Source organism: Austrofundulus limnaeus, unplaced genomic scaffold (assembly GCF_001266775.1).
Source record: "Austrofundulus limnaeus strain Quisiro unplaced genomic scaffold, Austrofundulus_limnaeus-1.0 Scaffold325, whole genome shotgun sequence".
Classification (NCBI taxonomy): Eukaryota; Metazoa; Chordata; class Actinopteri; order Cyprinodontiformes; family Rivulidae; genus Austrofundulus; species Austrofundulus limnaeus.
Genome location: NW_013952727.1, coordinates 582,060 through 599,481, shown reverse-complemented (window position 1 = coordinate 599,481; position 17,422 = coordinate 582,060). Strand labels below are relative to the sequence as shown.

Here is a 17,422-nt window from a genome sequence, read left to right as displayed (position 1 = left end):
TCTGACTTCCTGGTTCTGACCCACGCTCTGGCTGTAGTCCTGGATCCTCGCCTTTCGCCTCACCCCCGTCTGACACTGTCGCTGCCTCTGACTTCCTGGTTCTGACCCACGCTCTGGCTGTAGTCCTGGATCCTCGCCTTTCGCCTCACCCCCGTCTGACACCGTCGCTGCCTCTGACCTCCTGGTTCTGACCCACGCATTCGCCTCTGGACTCATCTCCGTTCTACTACACGGACTAAGACGCTCTCTCGCCTTTCCTGTCAGGTGACGTCATCCAAGGGATTCCCCCGACAGCGCCGCTCGCTAGGAGGACTCCGGATTCCCGTGACGCAAGTCTGCTCTTCTGTTTCAATAAACTGTTTAAATCTTCTCTGGTGTGTGACAAATTGTGAAACTCAAAAAGCCCATTCATAACAAAGCATGCTTTGTTGTAATGATAATTTTAAAAAGCAGCAACATTACACAAGCATGGTTTTGGAAAATTGCATCTCTCGATAAATGTGAAGCTTTCTGTTGAACCAGAAATTATGTTTTCTAAAGAACTGGAGAGGTTACAGAGAGGACAGCTGAAAAGGTTATTTCTGTCACTCACACACATAAACACACACACACATACTGATCATAATAACTTACAAATCTTAACACATGGACCAAACAACATGTGAACAAAACAATGTGAGTTACCTTGGCTGGACTGAGAAGTAGTACTGGGARCTCATGGTTTTCACCGGGTGCTTGCTAGTTGTTGCTGCCAGAGTGRTGGGGTGGGGAGGTGTGCTCTGTGATGAGGAAGCTCGGTTCTGAGACACAGCACAGACGAGGAGATGGTCCCAAAAGGCAGTTCTAGTCCCAATCAGTCGTTTTTGCTCCCCTGCCTGGCTGCTTCGGAACACTACAGGATTTCTAAAACATGCATGAACGAGCCAAAGCAAGACTCTGGGCAAGTTTTTGATGAGATGATAACATTACCTACAACATGATATAAAGTTTAAAAAAAAGTTGATATTACATGATATTGYCCCTTTAAAATAATTCAACAAGTACTGTTTGTAGACTCGGCAGATTATAGACGTGCAGTAGCTCAGACACACCAGTAGCTACTAGTAGCTTGAAGAAAACAAACCATTTAAACTGTTTTATTGTGTTTGTTGTCATTTTAAAAGCTGACATATGCTGAGACATAACTAAGGTCTATAACATACTTTTATCCAAGTATCACAATGATCACAACACCTTTCTTCAGTATTTTGCTTTGTGATAACAGGATTTACCACAGCTTTATGTTTGCAACATGTATTCAACATGTTCCTTATAAAAAACAATGCATTTATGGTAAAAAAAAAAAACAAACAAACAAACATAAAACAAAACTATCTAAGGTTTTCAAAATTGCCTCACATAAGTTGTTCTCATGTCTAGTCTTTTGTGGAAACCTGTGGTATGTCTGCAGTATATGTCCCTTCGAAGCATGTTAGGTAACGTTAACATCCAGTTGGTTTCAAGTCTCCAAGAGTGCACAAATGCCTGCCTGTTCTCAAAGTCAGCTAGACTRACTGATAAAAGGCTTTCCAAGCTGTGAAGTGTGCTGGCCTTTGCATCAAAATCTACCTCTCCCTTAGGACTCATTGGTGTTTTGAAGTGAGGCACAGCTTGTCAGTGGTGTCACAATGCATTTTTCCTTCAACCGAGTGAGCCCAAGTCATCATTTTCAGCTGTAAATGTCCATGAAAAAAAAAGTCCTTCAATTTATTTTAATTATTTATTTTTTTACATGACGGTGATCAAGCCTGTAAAAAGTCTCTGCAAACCTTCATACTGKTTAATGTTTATCAGATATACTGTACATCCAGACTAGTGCATAACCTTTTAGGCTAAATGCACTTTAAACATTAACAATTATTCAACTTGTAARAGTTTATGGACACTATCTTGATTCTCTACAAAGCTTTTCCTAACCAATGGTTTGAGCTGATTAATTAACAATGTTATTGATCWATTTAAGCCTGTGAAAACATGCTCAAGACTTTTCTAAGATCAGCCCTCCAAGARTAAAGATGGAGAAAGCCAAGATAATAATATGATAATTCCTTAAATCTGTAAGTCATTGATCATACAAATCCTCTCGTGCAGCAGGCCTTTGAGACTCAAACGGTCAGTTTAAAAAATACCACACTTTTACAGGAACAAGTATTATTTTACATAAGGATGAACACATTTTTTTTTTCAAAATTAAATTTATTGATCACTCTTAATATTTACTTAAATCTGCTTTGTTGGTAGATGACTCACTATGCAATATAAAAGAAAGTCACAGTCTTAGAAAGGAGATAGATTATAGATTGAGGCTATTCAGAACCAAGTAAAAAATAAAAATTAAATAAATAAAATTTATCCAGTCTTCATTATAACCGTGTTGAAGAGGCTGGTCTGGAATTAGGATTTTAGTTGGAAAGAGACTTCCAAACACTTTGTATAAGCATCATTTCTGTAAGACTTTACTTTTTAATTCACAATAGCTAATGTCTCCTATTCAATTTAATCAGTAATGCTTTGATTGACATATCTTACCTAAATGTTAGCAGACTGGATAACCTAGCAAATTTTGGATTATTTGAATTAACTTAGTCTTTCTGTTTTTTGATAACTCAAAAACACATAGAGCTATCTGGTAAAAATGCTGAAGCTTATGTTAAAATATAAGCAATGTTTGTTACCCTTTACCTGTTAAGATCTCATACCAGTGAATAATGACATGAATGTTGGAGTGAGCCATACAAAACCATTCAGATACAGCTGTGTGGACTGATTAGCTTTTGTTTTAATCTGTCTCTGACAGGCATCAGCTAAGTAGTGCCTAAAAACCAGGAAACACCCATCAAGTACCAGCTTTCTTCACATCCTGACTCCACCTCATTACATTTGTTAAAGGGGCAGCCTACTCCTATATGGAGTCAAGATRTCAGACATCATCCCTCACACTAATGTTTGATCATTGTTCTTATGAGTTGTTTTTAAATCAGGCATGTATCTGACTAAAACCCTCCTGAGTCTGTGAGACCCTGATCAAGAGCCCCACACAACCCAGTCTGCACATAAAATCATCAATTAAGTCAGAGATAACCACATTATAGAAATATATTACTGTCCACCTAATAGAAGACTATACGATGTGTAGTGCCTTTATAAATCAGTAGTAAACAACCCCAATAAATTTATTCAATTATACATCCTAAGAATGATTGAAATTGCTTCGCTATTTTAAATTTTAAATATGACTTGAGGAAGCTCTTTATTGCAATCAGCCTTTGAGTTTTTTTTTTTTTTTTTTTGTCAACTGGGACTCCTGTCAACAAACCAGCTTCCAGGCGGGGCTTTTTCCTAGTACACACTCGTAGATAGAGACATAACCCTGACTGCAGTGAGATAGCATCATTCAGCAACACACCATTATCCCTCTTTACCATTCTTTCCCTTGACTCCTCTAGACTTTAATCATTTATTAATTTCCCTTGTGGTCTGAGGGAAGGCATCATGGTCTGAATTTAAACTGGAAAGATCAGAGGATTGGGATGTCACTTTCTCATATGAGAAAGAATATGGAATGTAAAGCTTTCATCCCAGCAATGAGCCAAATCCACCATGGACAGTCATGTCAATATAAAGGGAAGAGACTTCTTCAGAGAAATAAAAAAGTAACACATCAAAAACTTACACAAAATGTTTTATTTTTTATGTTTTTTTATGTAGCCTCAATTAATAAGTGGTTAGTTAACCTTGAAAACATCATTATTAAGGATGATTCATTATTAATAATCTATAAATTAACATTTATCAATGCCTTAACCATATTACTAATTACTACCAACATGCTCATTCTTTATGCATGCTTAACAACTCATAAATTTGACTATTCTATATACTGTGTTTGTATATGTAATGCTCATAAAAATGTACTTTCACACCATGTTAGATATGTATAATGGTYATTGAACATTTGATTTTACTATCTACTAATTCTGCAGTGAGTGCATCATTAATCAAGGCAGTTGCTAGTAGTTTGTTAGGCCTTTTTGTGATCCCTTCTAAAGTGGATACTGTTTTTTTTTCTTTACATATTTGTTGATGTAGAAAAAGTCCCTGAATGGCTGCAAGTTTCTTTTCATATGTTGGAATCTGATCAAAATTGCGTTATTTAACCAGAGGTGCCAAAACTGACCTGCCAGCATTTTCACTAGTTGTTATATCCTGTCATCGCACTTAGAAACACTGCATTTCTATTTGAAGTACTTTCCTSTATTGGCCCAATTACTATGTGAGAGGCTGTAGTGCAGAAAGTTTTTACTCATACTGCATGCATTGTCTTTGAATTGTATTAGGATTAAACAAGCAATACAAGCAACTAAAAGAGACACCAAGATTAGATTTAAGCACACATGTAGATTTACAAGAGGTGTAGAGGTTTGTATAATGTGGAGAAATTGGGATGCACTRCACTACCTGTTTCAKCTGCATACTGTCCCCTCCAAAAGTATTGAAACAGCAAGTCAAATTATCTTATTTTTTGTCATACACTGAAGACATTTGGGATTAAAATCAAAATATGATACAGGAGTTCTGAATGTCAGCTTTTATTTCCTAGTATTTGCATGTAAACGTGTTAAACAACTTAGGATGCATCACCATTTGTAACACACTGCAGCATTTTTAGGTGAGCAAAGGTATTGGAACAAATGACTGACATGTGTTTCTTATGGATGAGGAGATGCCTTTAAGGTTGATTGTTCAAACATTAAATATTTCTGCATGACTAGTTTACTTTTGTCCTGGGTTTAAACCTCTTGTTCAAGAAGATAAATGAACATGGAGACCAAAGAGCTTTCTATGAGAGAAAAGCAAGATATTTCAAAGCTGCAAGAAGAAGGAAAATCAATCAGAGCCATTGGACAAATACTGGGCATAGCAGGCACAATTTGGAATGTCCTGAATAAGAAAGAAACTACTGGTGTGCTGAACAAGAGACAACAGGTTGGCCAAGGAAAACAACASTAGTTGATGACARWAATATTGTGAGAGCTATGAAGAAAAAAAACCCAAAACATCAATAAGAGACAACACCAACATCCTCCACAGTGTAGGGGTSAATGTATCACAATCCAATGTGCAGAAATATAGAGGCCTTACACAAWGAACATGTGACACAAATGTGAACATTTGCCAAGAATCAAAAAGGCAAAAAACACATTTCCCCTCATTTCTGATAAGTCAATTTTACAAGAGCAAAAAAGTAACACCCTCTTAAATTCATCCCTTGAACAAGCCAATTGAAACCCCACAAAATAAACAAAACAATTKAAATTTTCTCACATAGATCCCAGTATAGTTGAGGATGCAAAAACACAGATTCTAAACAAATACACTGTTTGTGTGGTAGATCTGAATAGATAACCATTTTAATCCACCTGTTTACAAAAAATTTTAGGAATTTATCTTAATAATATAGGCAGAAATAGAACATGTTTTGACCCCATTGTGGCTCCTTCACTCTAAAAATGAAATGTTGGATTTACTTAACCATGTTATGTTACCTGGTTCCACTTAACTGAGTTGAGTAAATTCAAAGCAACATACTCATGTTCTTTGGCTAAAAAAACTGGTACATTGCTTTGAATTTACTCAACTCAGTTAAGTGGAACTAGGTAACATAACATGGTTAAGTAAATCCAACATTTCATTTTTTACAGTGTTGGTGACACAGCCTTGCAATCCTGATGCTGCAGGTTTGAGCCCAAKTTGTGTCAGAAAAGACATCCAAAGGAAAAAATACTGCCAAATATTTTGGATAAGTTTGTTCATTGTGGCRACACCGGTGGAATGGAACAGCCAATGAAACACAACAAGTATAGCWTGTGTTCAGTGATAGTAATAAACTGCTCTACCATGTCAATCAATTTGAGTTTGTCAAACAGCAGATGTCAGAGAAAACCAAATGTCCTTGTGATGTTGCATTGTGATTGATGACAACAAATCTCTGAAAGTAAATGTGTCCCTCTGAGATTTGGTGCATTGGGCACCATAAATCTAGGAATAAGGCTTGTCTGCATTCAAGGACACCTCTGGTGCATGTATCCATGCTTCGAGTCAGCTTTATAGTGGAGATAAACAACATGTACACGTTACTCCATGTTCAGTTCACATGAAYTGTTTGCTGTTTATAGCCTTTGTATGGTTCTTTAGGTGTCCAGCCTTTATACTCAATGCAGAATGAAAATGTAAGATGGAAGAGAAAAAAAAAAAAAAACAGTGGTTCTTACATACCATTTCAAGGGAGTAAAGGCTGTCTTTCAGCATATAACTGCAAGACTGATCACTTTTTCTCTATGATAATGATTATAACATGTTTTATTTTTAGATCTATCCAGACTGTCAATCTGCACTTCCTTCCATCTATTCATAGACCCACAAATAGGAAAGTAATTGGACAAGTCCGAGTGGCAGCTGACAAGTCTTGCTTGGCAGATGTGACCAGGAAACATGAACAGTAGGTCCAATTGAACAGAATAGGGGGGCTTTTAACATACACAGATGTAGCCCTTTAGAGGAAAAGGAAATGATTCAACATAATGGACAAGGCAAAAAAATCCATTCCACAAATGACTTCTTGTTTGGATGAAGTACAAGACTGAACAAGTTGAATCTTACTAACTTGTTTGAAAATGAAACAGTTTTGCTGAACAGGATGTATAAAGTTTGTTGTATTTAAATAACTAACAGTCATTTAGCTAAAGGTTAGCTTCTGTGCATTCCAAATGGCTGTATTACATCCTTCAAATTTCACATTATTCAGTTATAATAGAAGGCTGATAGTTTTGATTTTTTTTCCAAGAGTCAAGATCATTTGAGACATTTGCAGTGCAATTATTCTACTCCTTATCAATTTACAATAATAATAATAAAAAATCTACTCAATGACAAACACATACACAAACAGATGCAAATTATTTACAAAAGCAATGAAATCCTTGGTATGACACCATTGAGCTCTGGTACAACATGCATTTTTTAGTGGTTCTTGTTTGTACAATTTGACTGAAGTGCACCTGTGTCTCCATGCAAATTCATTAGACATAATTAGAAATACATTCATCTGACTATACTAGGTCTCAGAGCTGATGGTTGAAATAATTGTATGTGTACAGAACGGCATCAAGGCACAGTTTTGAGATGCCAGACAGACTTTACAGGGAAATGTGTTGCCTGGTGGAAAAAGGAAAACCATTACGAACATAAGCCTTTTTTGCGGTTAATGGGAGGACTCTGTTATGACCCACAAATATTGGAAATGATGCCGTGTGGCCTTGAAAGACTCATTCACAAATTTCACCTTATGAATTCGGACATTATTTTGGAATATGCACTATGTTATCAAGAGATAGCAAATCTATTTAAAGTTGATTTATTCTGATTATCATTACTCTCCAACATACTAAAAGCTGATATTTCCCCCTAAACAAAAGGAGTTGTATTAAATTGTAATCAAAAAGAAAAAATAAGTAGGTCCTCTGGATAGTGAAACATTTCCTCTCGTCCAAGAGACTTCTTCAGTCTGATGAGTTTCAGGTGTATTCAGCCTTACAAGCACTGTGATCAGTTATACATGGGGAAACAAAACAGCCACTGTTCAAAAGAATGAGCCAGCACAGACGAGCTACGTCGTCGGTCAGGACTCTGCAGTTTACACTCATCTACAGGCCAGCGGTCACTCTTTCAGGGATGAAGATGTTCTCATCTTTGATAGAGCGGAACACTGATTTGAGAGAGGAGTAAAGGAAGCCAACTTTGTGAAGAAAAAACGTCCACCATTAAACAGAGGTGGAGGCCTTCGTGCCCAGTTGTCCTCCTCCCACAATGCTGTCATTGCAAGTATGACTCAGTCCCTGTGAGCAAAAGGTGTGAATCAGGGCCCCAACGATACCCAACACAAAGAGGGAAAGAGGGACAAAAACATGGGGACGTTGAGCCCCGCCTGCATTCACTACATGCACATAACACACACCTAAGAACCATAGCATCCAAACCAATAAGTCAGGTGATGGGGCACATGACCCTATATGAACAATAGAGCCAATCAAATCAAGCCTTTTTCTTAGGCGATGGCCCTCTTTTGCATGTGACTAACCTCTTTGTCCATGTGAAGGCAGTGCTTATAAGGCTGAGTTCACCTGAAACTCATCAGACTGAAGAAGTCTCTTGGACGAGAGATGAAACGTTTCACTAAAAAAGAACCCATCCAGAGGACCTACATATTTTTTTCTTTTTGATTTTTTCTACCTGGATTACTGAGATGCATCCGGACATAAAATTATAAGTTTCGGACCTGCCCTGAACAGTCTCGTTATTTTTTGTTTGTTTGTTTGTTTTAGAAGTCAAGTATTGTTTCCTGGGTAGAGTCTATCTAGAAAGTACATCAAAATTGCCATCCACCTTGTCATTATACCAGAAATGATGACATCCTTGATCCTGGAAGAAGACTATGAATTTATGACGACTCATCCAACACACCACTTAGCAAAAACAATGGCTGTTTAATACTCAAAAGGCTCAGGCATGCTTCTCTCTTCTTTTTGACTAACGGTCAAAGAACTTCATAACACATCTGTTGTCAGCCTACGTGGGAAGACTGATTATTAGAACTATCATGAACCTCACAAGTTCACCTACAAATGGATTTTCTCAGCGTTTATCCCATTTATGCATTGGTTCTGGATAACCACTCGGCAACAATATGTGACAAATGAAATGTTAAACAGGTTACTGATGCTCTCCTCTATCTTTCAGCAATTTCAGCATTAGAGGCACACGATGTGCCCATGCATTTAAAGAGGATGGTCTCCACAGGAGTGCAGACACTAATTAAGCAATGGTGTGCAGGGTGTCAAGAAAGCAAGGTGCTTTGGAGAATTAGACCAAAATATTAATAAATCAAAAAAATATATAGCACACATTTTTGTGAACGTATCGCATCTTCGTGCAGTGTGATTGTGTACTCCGCTGGGCAATCCTCTGGGCGTGGAGAGTTTAGTGTAAGTTAGAATCTCTCAGAAAAGGTGGTGATGCAACAGATTTTGCAACTTGAATAAGTCAGTGGGGGTGAAAAATACGACTTAATTAGTTGTTTAATTTTATTGCAAAACACAACATCATATCTGATTCTCTTTGATTGATCTTTTTCCTTCAAAGTTCTTGGTTTCAACCCGCACAGCAATTAATTTTTTTCTCAAGGYACTTAGCTGAAAACTGAGCAACATTTTTGAGGATTAAGGTGTTCTGTAGAGCCTCTTTCTAAGCAGGTAGAAAACTGAATTTGAGAACTCTTTGTTTGTGATGGGCAGATAGCGCACACAATGTCACCTGCTGTAGCTTCTCTCAGCAGTGTTTCTGTTTTACTAGAGCCATACATTTTTATATTGTCACAAACTTGTAGTTATGCAAGTATTTAATTTTATTAGATAATATACCCAATCACAAAAATGAATTGGCACCTGAAATGTTAATAACCTGTCTGGTAAGTTGTACCTGACTTATATGTTGATGTTTTATTGTATTAGTTTAAAGCACATTTTATTTCCATAGTTATGTGGCATGGATACATAGACATATTTTTTTTTTTTCATTTTGTCAATCTGTTCAGAGTAAGATGTAACCACTGACTCTTTAAAAAACACCCATTTATGTTCTTCCCAAAGTTGTGTTCATGATCACATTTTATTTTCTCAAATTCTTACCTTTACTTCCTTGTTTCAGAGAGTTGGGTACATTTACTGTAGGAGACTGTGTTGGAATTCTCAGTTTAACTGAGATTTCTAAATAAGGATTGCCTGAGGGCATGAAGATTTACTGTTTGGATGCAAGGTTAGAGATAACCTTTAAACATAGTTTATAGTTGGTACTGCATGAACATATGCTGAAGTGTATAAAACAACCTACACAGAGGAATCTGTGCTCAAACCAATGATAGTAAAAATAAAATAAAAAATTGAAAACTATCTAACACAATTTCAAGCAATAGACATGCTTTTCTTTAAGTTAAAAGGGTTGATATTTAATATTAAATCAAAGTCAAGTTTATATGCTGTATGAATAAAGATAGAATAGTGAATAGTGTATTTACTTGTGCACTGTGAAAAAAACACATCATTTAGCATTAGTTTTATTAATAGATTTCAAATATGCAAAATCAATGGCATACCTTTTCTAGTGTTTTTGCTATAAACCATGACTGAATATTTCACATGCCACCATTTTGATTCATTAACACAAATTTAACCCATTCATCACTTCATTTATTTTTTTTTTTACCTGCAATAGATTTAGGTTAAAGTATAACTAATTTTTGATATTGTGGATTGTGGGAAAGTTAAATAGCGAAGTTTTACTCTTCAAGTTAGATTTTTTTTAATCTCGATATTAAAGCAGGTATGATCAATACTTTTGACATTTTTATGTGTTATGTTTTATGTGGTTTCTGGTAGTTTATCAATTGAAGGTTGCAGTTTTTGAAGAATATTATCTCCAGGCACAGTCACAACTAATAATCCTTTAGTCAATGCTGGGGTTTTGTTGAAGGATGGTAATTGGTACTTCACATAAATCGGTAACAGAGTGATTCATCAAGATGTTGAAGTGCTTTATGGCAAAAAGGACCAAAGGTTTTTTTTTTTTTTTTTTGCTGTTGTTTTCACTCTGAATATAAAAGAAAGACAAATCAATACCAAAACTGCAGTCAGGGGAGGACTGTGCAACAAATGCAGGCTAAAGGCTCTCATCACCTAGAGAGGGATGGAAAATCCAATTACTTTGGTTAACAAGCTGACCTTCGTACGTATAATGCCACTGTGTCCCTTAGCTTATTTTCTCGGCAGAACATAAGCACTCCAGGGGCATAACAAACCTCTAAATATTGCAGTGATTGTACTCAAGCATAAGGCCCAACGAGCAGCTCAAAGAACGCATTGAGAAAAATCCAAGACAAAACAAGCAAATGAAGATTCAGGGGTGTTTTCTCGCTTGCATATGCAAACCAAAAAATRCACGGTTATGTACATTGTTTGATTTGTGTGAATGTCAGTTTAAATATTGGTTTGGGTATAAAGTGGATACAATTAGATGGCCTCAAGCAAATGTGTAAATGTAACACTTTGCCTGACATCTCTCCGATTGTAAATCTAATTAAATATAAACCCACAAATGATGCTTCGGATAAAATTTAGTTATTGATGCTAATTATAACTTTACATCATGTTCAAACTAAATATTCTCAGACAAATTCTAACAAATCTCTTGTTGTTCCTTATGTGTTGTGAGATATAATGCATACATGGCACTTTTGARTAAAGTTAGGCTGTCTATCCATCTTATGTTGAATCAACTGTCTTTGCTTCCAAACCTACACCTATTAGCATAATTGGATAATTTACACCACTAAGGGGAAAAGAAGCTAAACATATCAGCCTGAAGAATAATGCTCCAGCTCTTGTGTTAGCTTTATAACTCTGTGCCAAAAGCATTCTTTTGAATAAACAGTGTCAATTATTGAGCTTCTCAGGGTGATGAGTTGCTGTAAAGCCCTGAATGTCTCCTGAAACACTGGCAGACTTTCACGGGGTCCATTAACAAAAAGATGTATGCTGAATGAGCCTTTGTGGGATGTTTGCTTTAAGATAAATGCTGAAGGGGTGGCAGGGAATGTTAAATATATTTGAAGTTAAATAAAACTGATTGAAAATAGGTTTACAATCAAATAACCCAATAACGTCCTTACAAATTAATGTGCTTTTGTTTGTAAAGCTATTATTGACACTTACCTATGAATATTTTTGAACTCTTGTATGTGATTTAGTTGAACTGAAAAAGTGGGTACAGGAGATGAATTTTGCAGAATAACAATGTTTTTTTTCCTTAGAAAATCAGTTCATGCACCTGGTATGAACAAAAATGGTAAAGTTATGGAATTTGCAACTTTTATTTCACTCTAACCTGTCTCGTTTTGCAAAAATACATTACTTTAAGAGCMACACCATAAATCTTTATTTCAGTCCTGATGCTTAACTTCTTGTCCTTTGACATGTTGGTGTTTATCTTATGACTTGTATCTTTTTTCCCCAATGTGTCATTTTGTTTTATTTAAATAATACAGGTTTTTAATCAAATTATTGGCAAAGATAAGCAGCCATAGTCACAGCCAATTATACAGCATGTGACTAGAAACACAAATTTTGATTAAAATTTGTTGAAAGCGATGAAATGCCACTGTCAAACCGTTTGTCTCACTCTTGCAACCTTTCTTTTGGCCTTTGCTGCACTCTTTTATAAACAAAACATTCCTGAGTTTCATGATTTGCTAATTTACATTGAATATCATTAATGAAGTGAGTGCTGTGAAATGCTTCCTAAAAAATACAATAAAATAAAACAAAAAAAGAGAAACAATGTTCATCAAATAAATAAATGAGTAAATAAATAAATAAATACATTAAAAAAATAAATAAATAAAAATCTCACAAATATCAATTATGTAACACCCATCTATCATTTTCACACAATGCTTCAGAAATAGTATCCATGTTCCGCCAGTTGATGAACTTGTGTTCTGTGATAGACGGATGTGCATTGTGCATCGTTCGCACCAACAGGCACCTCGGGGAGAACAACATGTTGATAGGTGGCAGGGAGTAGACAGCTGTCAGACACCAGCTATGCATTCCAAGTAACCTCCCTGTGAACAAAGAAGTCAACAAAAGAAGCAGGGGTGATTCAGACCTACTGCTGTTAGATGCATCAGAAGGCTCCGGTTTACCCATCATGCTGGCTGTTTGATGGATAAATCGGCTTTTTCAAAGGTCATCAGATGTTTTAAACCCATATAACAGTGATTATTGTTGAACAAACACAGCATACTTGAATTAAAACATGTTTATTTYATGCAATGTGACATTTTATACTGAATGTGTAAAACCATAAAAAAATGACAATGTTGCTATGAAGACATGGTCACACACATGATTAGTGGTAACTAGTGGTACAGCCCCCTTTTTTGTTTACCATTTCAGTAAATCAGATCCAAGCTCATTTCAAACTGAAGTCGGTTTAGATCAATTATTTAAGCAAAATATATGATTACATAAAGTTTCCAATGAGACAGTTCTTGATCAGCCAACCCACATAATATATAGCTAGAACAAAGCATTCTTGATCTATAGTATATGTTTCACCCATAAGTATAAATGTATGTAAACATTTAGTTTAAAAAAAGATCCAGGTTGTTTTTTTTTTTTTTTTTAAATAAATCAGCATTAGTGAGTGGACTTCAGCAGGGGAATCTAGAGGTCGGCACTGTAGCTAAAAAAAAGGCTGAGGGCTACTTTGCTGATGAGAGAGATGAAAAAGAGCCTAGCTCTCATCATGCCTTCATCACCGTATCACCAGAGGATGCCAAGAAGGGCTAAGAATTATAGCAGCAAGGAGGAGAGCAAATCTTCCAGACCTGTTCCCTCTCAGACTCCTAGGCCTGCCTATTAATTTCTGTCAGGAGGAGGGAGGAAGGTTTCTGCACATATTGGCAACAGCAGAATTACTGTGACCAGTACAGTGGAAACAAGGTGTGGAGATGAATTAGAGATGAGATTCATTGCTTAGATAAACAGAAATAAATCAACTGGTACATATTGTTTTTCTTCTCTCTCTAAAAATGTCTTTGATTATCAAAAAGACTAAAATAGTAGCTAAAAAATACTTTTTGGGACATTATGTTGGTAGCRATATTGGAAAGCAGCCAAATATTTTGTTACATCCCCAATGTGGATGCTTGTTTTTGAAATAAAGTAATGCCTTGTGACTTATTGAAGGCTCCGCCTCCTCTCCTGTGCCTCCCCTGTGATTGGGTGCTGCTCCTTGGGTCTCAAGCCAGTCAATTAGTTGGTCCCCATGAATTATTTTCAGGGACTGTTTTACTTTGGTGCAGATGGGACACTCATCAGCCTTGTATGTGTTCAGATGAAATTYGACATGAAGATGGAAGATGTAATAACTAACAGTTTTAAGAAAAACATGGCAACTCTGTGAATTAAGTAATTATTTAAAGTATACATTCACCAACTCTTATAATCTATAGGCCTCGTCACGGTACAATGTTGTAAACAACTTATATCAGCTTGTAAAAAATTTGGAGGCATGTACGTTGAAGATAGAATAAAAAATATCAACTGTACAGTAATACAGTAATAACTATTTGATCAAATATATAGCTTTTATTAGTAATTTAGTAAAAACAAATTGTCATAAATTGGCATGAGTTGTCTAAATCATTGTAGTGTGACAGAGCTTTAAGTTTCCCTTAATTACAGCCATGTGAACCAATGCAAATAAACTTTTATGCTGCTGAAAATCCTTTTTCTATATATTTTTTGAATTTTCACTTTTATCACACAAAAAATGGTTTTAAAAGTATGATGTGTAATATTTCCACAATGATATTAAATTAGGAGTAGGATTGTAAATAACGGTGCTGCAACCCAAACTCAAGATTTGTCTCAAGAACTTTTTATTTTCAATAATTTTAGTATTATAAACATTGCCTACAAATTAACAAATAACTCATCAATCTCTATCTTGGCAAACAAACAAACAAACAAACAAAAAAAAGATCTTTCTGGATTTAGACTGTCTTCTTTTGTAATAGTTTTCTTTTGAAATTATGATAGTGTTTGCATTTTTTTAAATGCCCTTTTTATGTAAAAATGTACAGCATTTTTATGACAATACTGGAGATAAGTACAAGTTTAAGAACAACTTATCAACATAATCTCTGAATGTGTAGTTCTATGCAAGGTATAGTGAGCAGGTCAAGAAACTTCAACAACATGTCCTGGTATGGTGTCTAGTCTCTCGTGTCTTGTTGCAATATCAAGGGACTCTGCACGTAGAAGTTTTACAGTAAATACTGGAAGACGTGTGTATGAGATGCAAAAGGTTAGAAACTTAAAAGCTCATCAAACCCCTTGTCAATGAGATTTATGTCGACAAGGTAGGGTTTAACCTTGCATCACATGCAGGCGGGATAAAATGTGATCTACTCGCCTTTTCTCAACACTGAGGAGTTTTTATCCACCTGGAGGTGGAAACATCCCTCTTGAATGTTAAGTGTGTCTGCTGGGACATTTCAGCCAAAGACTCTTGAGGTTTCCACATAGTCAGCTAAACTCTTCTATCCAGTTTGTATCACATAAAATAAATAAATAAAAAAAATTAAAGAAGTTGTTTTATTAGTTGAATTAAATGAAATTAAAACAATGTTTGGTTTTGAACAAAAATATCTGTTTGACTGATGGTAGAAAATTGCCGTTCTGCTTTAGAATAAAACTTTTAAATGTATGTAACGATTTGAGACATCTGCAGTTGTGAAAAACATATTAAAAATCCTACAACCTCACTGTGAATTATCCAACTAGATAATCTATTCCTAACAATAAATAATGCCTATATATATTTTGTTTATGTATTTCATGATAACCAGTTAATATACAGTATGTACTGATTTTTTTACAAAGTGTGTGTAGTTCTTTTTTATTTCATTCCTTTTCCTTTAAAGCTTGAATCTGTTTTTCTCTGACATGAAGTAATTTGGTTGTCACCACTGGTCAGCTGCTATTTGCTAGTAGCCAAGGCACACTGTCCACATCTTGTTCCAAACACAATTGGAATATAAGTTTATTATATGTGACAGTTTTATAATTTGAAACAGAAAAAAAGAAATAAGTCATGCAGCAAGCTTTGATCTTACATTTGTTTTTGTTTTTTTTAAGACCACACAGGACATTAAGAACGCCAGACATTAACTTTTTTTATATGGCTACAATCCAGTTACTCCAAATATGTATTTTTGGGGGTTTTGTTTTAAAGTTCTTAAACCCCATTTCAACCATACAATTATTTTCTTTGTCAGAACAAGAAACCATTCATCACCTGTTTTAATTTAGCATAAATTTATAGAGAAGCAGAGACAGTCAAAGAGAAAAGGAACAAGGGTAAGAGATCAATTGCCATGAAAGAAATAAAAAAAGGCTTAGGCTGGGGAGCTGGAGTGAAGAATGACACCGGCGAAGACGAAAAGAGCAGACAAGTTGACAAAGAATGCAGGAAGGGTGTGAAAATACTGTGGCGGCTATAAGTCAGGTGCTCCYCCAGATGGGCCAAGCCCTCTACCTGGGTAACAAGAAGAGTGACTTCCTCCACAGGATGTCTGACAATCCTGTCGTAGTTCATTTCTTTAACAACGTGTAGCCCGTTTTCCATTCCACTGGTTACTGATGGAGGTTTTGCATCAGAGAAACTGTGGCCTCAGGCTGGTAGGACAGGCATGGGAGTGATTCCAGTATGGCTTCTTGATTTCTGACCACTTTACTTCATTCAAAAATTGGTTACACTCAGTGGAGTGGTGTTGCTTTGAGAAGTGGGTGTAGTTTAAATTTCAAATCAAATTATCAACCATATCCTGGTTGGGATAAAACCCTATGTTAAATACGGTGTGTACTCTGTCATATTTAGATAACTTCAAATCAAGCTTCAAACATCAAATAGCTTCTTCTACAACCCTGAAGGGAATTTGTGATCAATAAATGGAAGTCTGAATAATTTAGCAGAAAAGCAGTTTTAAAAAGGCTTTATTCTCATCTCTCTTCAATCAGCCCCAGACACACACGGCAGCAGTCAGTAGACCTCAGATTAAAATGACTTTTGTCTTATCTGAAACCAAAACAAAACAACCCAGTCTATCCCACCTGAATCTAAGACAGATATTCCACAAAAACCTCTTAACTTATACTCATATACAGTAATAATAAATCAGCCTTATAATGTATGTCTCTTTGTGGTTACACCCCTGAAAAGTGGGTAACTTTTGTCAGACGTCAAAATGTAACCAACATTTGTTTATGCTACAGTACAAACACATAGGAACACACGCTCTCAGTCTCTGTTTAAACCTTATGTCTGCAATGATCAGAATGTATAAARATGCAAAACTGGATCTAACATTCAGGTGATCAGTTACAAAATTTTCTTCAACCCCAGTCTCAATGAAGTTGACACATTATGTAAAAGATGATTTGCAAACTGTTTTCAACCTATTCTCAACTGAATGCACTAAAAATACAAGCTATTTAGTGTTCAAAAGGATAAAGTTTAATGTTTTCACTAATTTTGATTTTGATATTTACAACACATGTTAAAAAATGGCGACAGGATGACAAAAAAGAATGGGAATGTTGAAGAATGCTGAAAAACACCTGTTTGGAACATTTCACGGGTGAACACGTGAATTGGAAAAATAAAGAGAGCATCCCAGCAAGCCTCAGTCATTTACAGGCAA

At 35.8% G+C, this 17,422-nt stretch overlaps 1 long non-coding RNA gene across 1 annotated transcript in view; it reads right to left on the bottom strand.

Moving 5' to 3' along the window:
- Nucleotides 1–716: 716 nt before the first annotated feature.
- Nucleotides 717–17,422, bottom strand: part of LOC106527448 (uncharacterized) — a 108,138-nt gene continuing 91,432 nt past the window's right edge. Inside the window, exon 4 of the long non-coding RNA XR_001311392.1 lies at nt 717–882. This is a non-coding gene — a long non-coding RNA (uncharacterized LOC106527448). The remainder of the gene's footprint in view (nt 883–17,422) is intronic.